The sequence below is a fragment of the Vespula pensylvanica genome, chromosome 13, assembly GCF_014466175.1.
Source record: "Vespula pensylvanica isolate Volc-1 chromosome 13, ASM1446617v1, whole genome shotgun sequence".
Taxonomy (NCBI): Eukaryota; Metazoa; Arthropoda; class Insecta; order Hymenoptera; family Vespidae; genus Vespula; species Vespula pensylvanica.
In genome coordinates this window covers 1,739,848-1,746,456 of record NC_057697.1, presented here as the reverse complement: position 1 = coordinate 1,746,456, position 6,609 = coordinate 1,739,848, and the positions used below count along the sequence as shown (strand labels likewise).

Sequence of the window (6,609 nt, the reverse complement as noted above, 5' to 3'; positions counted from 1 at the left end):
TTTTTTTTTTTTTTTTTCTAACACTTTTCATATCGTTTACAAGAAAAGAAGATGGTTTGAGAAAAACTTGTAAGGATCCATGATCTATTGTATGAAAAGAAAAAAAGAAAAAAAAAAGAAAATACACACGTATACGCACGTATACATTCACACATTTACTATGTATGAAACAAAATAATTTTTGCCCCTTTTTCTCTCTTCTTGATATCTCTCGACAAAACTTTCCAAGTCAATGGAAAAATTACAACGTGTACAAGTTTATGGCGTCGAACCTTACGAATTGGAAGTTATTACGATCTGATTTCATTTCCAAATTTCTCACTGAGATATATACTTTTATCACCCTGAAAACGAGTAACTGGAGAAAGTGGAATGAGTTGGCGGAGGAGGAGGGTTAAAGGGGAATGACGATGATTCGGTCACAGGACGCACGTCTATACTCTTTTTCTTTCCTTTTTCGGGGCAGGTTAAATGGCCAGTGCAAAAAAGTCATAAAATAAGTTATAATTTGGCGCACACTCGGCGTCGGGATGTTCAATGTCCTGTGTGATCACTATAGTTCGCTTGAGTGAGCTCGAGAACACCCTCACCCTTCTTAGCTAGAAACCTCCTCTCATCCCACCATAACCCCTGTCCACCATTTCCCCCACCACTTTAACTACGTAGAGACTGTTTTCTGCCCAAAGAATTGGTACGTTACCATTTTCTTTCTCTTTCTCATCAATTCAATGTCGAAAGTGTGAGAGACTCAAAAGATATATATATATATATATATATATATATATATATATATATATATATATATGGGTGTATCTGTTAGAGTAACAGCTTCTATCCAATTCCAGATTAATTGTAGGATCGGACAGAAGGTCCTTGGAAAAGGGACTGAAAAGTAAGGAGAATGATCAGCAAAAAAAAGTACATCCTAAGTTGTCCTTCTTGTCGTCCTTGTCGATACGTCACTATCGAGGATATACTCTATACTTGCTAAACTTTTTAACCTTCTTCTTTCGATCGTTCTATCCTTCCTTCTTTTCGTCCTTTTTCTATTTTTTTTTTTTTTATTTTATCTTATTTGCCTTTTTTCTCCAGCTAGCTAACCGATTAGATAACTAACTATCTAGCTAGCTAGCTAGCTAGCTAGGTAACTTGGCTGTTGCAAAAATATTGCGTTTTCTTTACATGATATACGTAACTTGAGTTTCTCACGAAGCTTCGGTCATAATATTAAATTGAATTAGAATGATAATTGTTCATTAGACAATTCACATCACATTATTATTATTATTATTATTATTATTTTTTTTTTTTAATTAATTTTTCAATTAAGAAGAATTTGGAGAAAAGATAAAATTAGTGACACTGAAAGGTTCAATGAAATAATTAATAGGATTAAAAGATAGACATAATGATTTTATTACAACTATTGTTGTTAATAATTGGGTGTTGTGAAAAAAAAAGAGAAGAAAGAAAAGGAAATGTTGAAGCTAATTAGATAAACTTATTAAGTCTAATAAAGAAGAAGATAATCTTAATCACTAAGATCGTAGTTTCCCATAAGGGGAAAGAAGTAAGCCAAATGGCGCTTGTTGTTGAACACCAGGGGAAAAATATCGCGCCCTTAAGAGTTACGTTGATTTGACATAAGGGCTGGGGAACAGGTCAAAGGTCAATAGAAAGGAACATCCTAAATATGACGCATCAGAAATTAATGATTATATCGTCGAGAGAATATGATTTTTGAAGATAGACGAGAAGAAAAATATAAATTAAATAATATTCATGAATAATTGGAGAGAGAGTCTAATTATTTGTATTTAATTAAAAGAGAGATTTGTATTTAATTAAAAGAGAGAAAGAGAAAGAGAGAAATTAATTAATAATGAAATAAAATAATCAATTCGTAAAACGAATCGACCAACCTCTCTGCGTTTCTTTATTAACAAAATAATCATCTGAGATATGAAAATTTGATTTGGCGACCTCTCGTCAAAAAAAATATTATTCTTCAAATTTTATATAGAAACGTTAAAAATAAAAATTTCACACTGCTATATATATATATATAATTAATCTATAAAAACAATCGATCGATCGAATAGATGTTTGATTGTTAGACAAAATTCTGATCGAATCTAAATTAATCGATCGAGATAAATGTATTAATTATTCCATACCAAAAAGAATATATATACATATATTATTTGTTAAAAACATAATGAGAAAGAAAAGAAAAGAAATCGGATACTTAGAATTTTGAAAACAAGATTAACTTCTGAAACACGAAAACCGTGTGTTGTCTTATGTTTATTCAGTATAGGTATACATACATACATACATATGTATTTATATATATGTATAGTACAGTATAATACATATGTATATAATACAGCCGTTTCGTTTTCTCTCGACAGCTGGTGAACGATGCCACACACAAGGATTATCTGAAAGAAATAATCTCTTCCTCACGGGGACCTTTAATCCTTACCATTACCTACCTACCCTCTCTACTCTCCTTACTACCACCATTACTACCATCGATACTACATCAGCAACCTTCTCAACAATTTCTTACTGAAGAAACCACGAGACCGAAAAAGTATCGGTCTAATCCCGTTTGTCCAACCGAAGAGACACTGGACTGAATCCTCCTTCGAACAGAATGCCTGTTTCTCAAAGGTGCTTTCAAACTTTCAAGGACTCCTTTTAACGTAATTTATTTCCGTCCGTCTGACCAAGAAAACGATCCGATCGGATATTATTCGAATAAGGAAGTCGTTCTCAAACAAATTTTTAGATAGAGTAAATTTTTTGTTTTCCTCTTTGCATCCTTTATTTATTTATTTATTTATTTATTATCCAAATAATTTCCTAAAAAAAAAAAAATCTAAACTTCTAATTCTCAATAGCGTCCCTATTTCCATTACCGTGCAAGATGAACGAGTGCGAATGAATGATACTAAAATCGGACGAAAAATGCAAATCTTTTTGAAACAAAAAAAAAAAAAAGAAAACAATAAGAAACAAAATTTACAAAAGTTAAAAAGATTTCTGTGACTTACATACATTATTAATTATTTTTAAAACACACATGAGTACATATATATATATATATATATATATATATATATATATGTGTGTGTGAATGTGTGTCATCACAATATTCTAAAAAATATCGAGATTGATAAACAAATGATTTAGATAATGGCGAGTAACATAGATTACGCGTTTAGTTTACGAGTTAGAGAGGGTCCTACATGTCGACGGTATACGTACGGTCCGATACGGTAGTTACAAGCCAAACTGTCGATCGGAATTGGTAACAAGGCGGCTGGTTGACGCTCGTATATGGGGTGGTACTGTTAGAGAAGCATAGTCTAAAGGCTAGAGAGAGATAGAAGTAGACAGACAGAGAGAGAGAGAGAGAGACAGAAAGAGAGATAGAGAGAGAGAGAGAGAGAGAGAGAGAGAGAGAGAGAAAGAGAGAGATGGAGAGTAAAGGATGAGGTAGAGTGGAGTGGAGAGTAGGAAGGCAGTTGGTGGTGGTGGTGGTGGTGGTGACGGTGGTGATGGTGGTGGTCGGAAGGGGGTTGTCCATAAATCTTGGCACAATCGAGGGTGTGGTCAAACGCAGTGTCGAGTGATCGTGGTTTCGTCTACAAATCTATAAAGGACCCTCTGGGCCACCCTCTCATACTGTGTCCATCCTCCTAACCACCCACAATAATGTTCATCAATGTATACGTGTACGTTTAGTTTAGATATCTCTAGGTAGATATTATTGTTCATATATATATATGTGTATATATATATATATATATATATGATATATACATACACACATATACATATTCATATAACATGTACAATTTTCTATGTTTCTCTACGCGCACGTATTTACATATATTATACGGTAGTATTACCAAACATATTACGTTTCTATACGCTATTAATCGGTGTATAGGTTTTATAGATATATGTATATTCATATACAAGGTGATCCATATAAAATGTCACCAGATACGGTTACCATCGTTAGAATTATCGTTAGAAACGATCGAAGAATATAGATATTTTTGTTATTGGAACGATCCTTATCGAACTCGATTAGATCTAATTTGATACTATTGCTTTATGATTTTTAATTACGATACGATCTATTCTCTTAGATATTATCAGTTTATGTGGAACACTCTGTATCGGGGTTGACGTCTATATCTATATATATATATGTGTCTGTGTATCTCTCTCTCTCTCTCTCTCTCTCTCTCTCTCTTTCTGTGTGTGAGTGATACAGTGGCTGGACAAACGAGCCTGCGGGAGCGTTGGTCAAACACACAACATACCTATCGTTCGGCCAATAATATGTTCTCGTCACTAGCAACGCTGTTACTGTTGCCGATGGCACCGTTCGACGACCAGATTTTCCCCTTTCGCGGAAATTACCGTTTTTCGGTGATTTATATCGGCCAGTAACTACATACACACACCACTACACCGTTGATGCCTGTTACTCGTCCAGAAAGGAATTACCCCTGGGACGTAATGGAATGTATGTGTATTTGTAATGTGTATATATATATATATATATGCGTGTGTGTACATACATTTATACGTATACCGTGAATATGTACGAGGAAAAAGGGGCGACTAGAAATTTCCTGCTTTTATGTAAAAGAAAAGAAAGAATCGAAAGAAAAAAAAAGGAAAAAAAAAAAGAATTACATGGAACAAGAAAAACGTGGCTGACCGATCATGAATCATTCAGGACGAGAAGCGGTGGTTTAGACTGATTGAATTAGGGAATGTGTTTTTGATCGCGTTTGAAAAATCGATACGATATATGTTTTCAATATTTTGTTATATAAATTTGTATCGTTAGATATGCTATGCGTAGGTATGTCTATTGAAAAATTTTTACTTGATTTTCTGTTTTTTTTTTTTTTTTTAATGGATTTTCATAACATTTCAATCGGTTCATATATATTCATTTATGTATATTTTACTTTTTATTTTAATAAATGAAAAAAATATATATATATATATTACATATTGTATAAAATATATTTTAATATTTTTCGATCAAAATATATAAATTTAGACGTTCATTAACATACGATATGAATGCATTTTAAATTCTATTAAATGTATCAAAATTTGTTATAGAAAAATTAATGGTATTAAAAAGATTGCAAGAATATATATATATATATATACATACACACACACACACACACACACATATATATATATAAGTTAATAGGAAATCGTGGGAACACTGGTTATATACCTTCCCTTAGTTGTTAGGAAATCACGGATCCATTTGTCAACAGAGTGACTCTCACCGCCGGAAGTGAGAAGGGGATTTAGTTGGATGCACGATTTCCTCGACTCTAATTTCTATGATTATCCTACTCGAATAATTCTTCTCTATCCTTGATTTCGGCCTTGACAAAATATCGAAAATTTACGAACTAAGTTTCTTCGAGAAATACACAAGCGTAGTTGACTTTTTTCTTGGGTTTACTTTCCTCTTCAAGGCCGTCCTGTGGTCGCGTAATGCATAAAAATTTCACGGATTTGTCTTCAAGGACATATGCACAACAGAATGAAGTCGAACGAGATCATTCTTCGGTGACTAAATTTATCGTAATCTTCGTCTCGCACATTTTTTTTCTTCCTTTATATTTTTTTTCTGCGACACGAATATTATAATCAATAGTTAATTAATTATAATCAATAGTAACTTTTATATATTGTATGGACTTTATTATTCATTCATGAAGTTTCTTTTTTTCTTTACATTTATTGTTCCACGTTTTTAAAAATATTATCCAATAAACAACAGCTGTGTTTTAAAATACGTCTTAAATATTTACTTTATAACTCCAACGTTTTTATTTTAATTTTATAATCCATTCTTTGATTATTTCTACTGTACTTACATAAAAAAAAAAAAAAAAAGAAATATTATGTACAAGAAAAGAAAAGAAAGAAAACAAAAGAAAAGAAAACGAAAGGAAAGGAAAGGAAGTTTGTTGTACGTTCGGTATAAATTTCGTAAACGATTGTAAAGTGCAGTTTACCATGACCATGACTATACTTATGGGTTATTAACGAAAGCAAGAGTAACGAACAAATTGGCCGCACTCGAGTGCTTCTCTCTTCTGGCGTTCACCTCTTCAATGACAGGCTCAGTTACGTGGGTAGCACTGTATTTCCATATTGTAATGTCCCGTATCCTGTTTGAGACCGAACGAATGAACGAACGAACGATATTATTATGCGTTAACAAACCATTTAAGTGTCTCAGGTGTTAAATTGTCTGTGACGACGCCTTCAAACGGTCACCCATTCGATTCGAATCGATTGTGATCGTGCCTCGATATATCTTTCGATTATGTTATCCATCATGATGACGACGACGACGACGACGACGACGACGACGACGACGATGATGATGATGATGATGATGATGATGGTATACGTACATACGCAAAAAAATAGAGTTTTATTTATTATTAATAAGTTGCTTGAAATTTGTCGTAACGTTTGATCAATATATGATATCACGAAAAGTTATAATATTTTTCTTATTATTATTTATTG

At 32.8% G+C, this 6,609-nt stretch overlaps 1 long non-coding RNA gene across 1 annotated transcript in view; it reads right to left on the bottom strand.

Moving 5' to 3' along the window:
* Nucleotides 1-6,012: 6,012 nt before the first annotated feature.
* LOC122633718 overlaps nt 6,013-6,609 on the bottom strand; it is a 17,902-nt gene continuing 17,305 nt past the window's right edge. The window contains exon 4 of the long non-coding RNA XR_006328175.1: nt 6,013-6,391. This is a non-coding gene — a long non-coding RNA (uncharacterized LOC122633718). The remainder of the gene's footprint in view (nt 6,392-6,609) is intronic.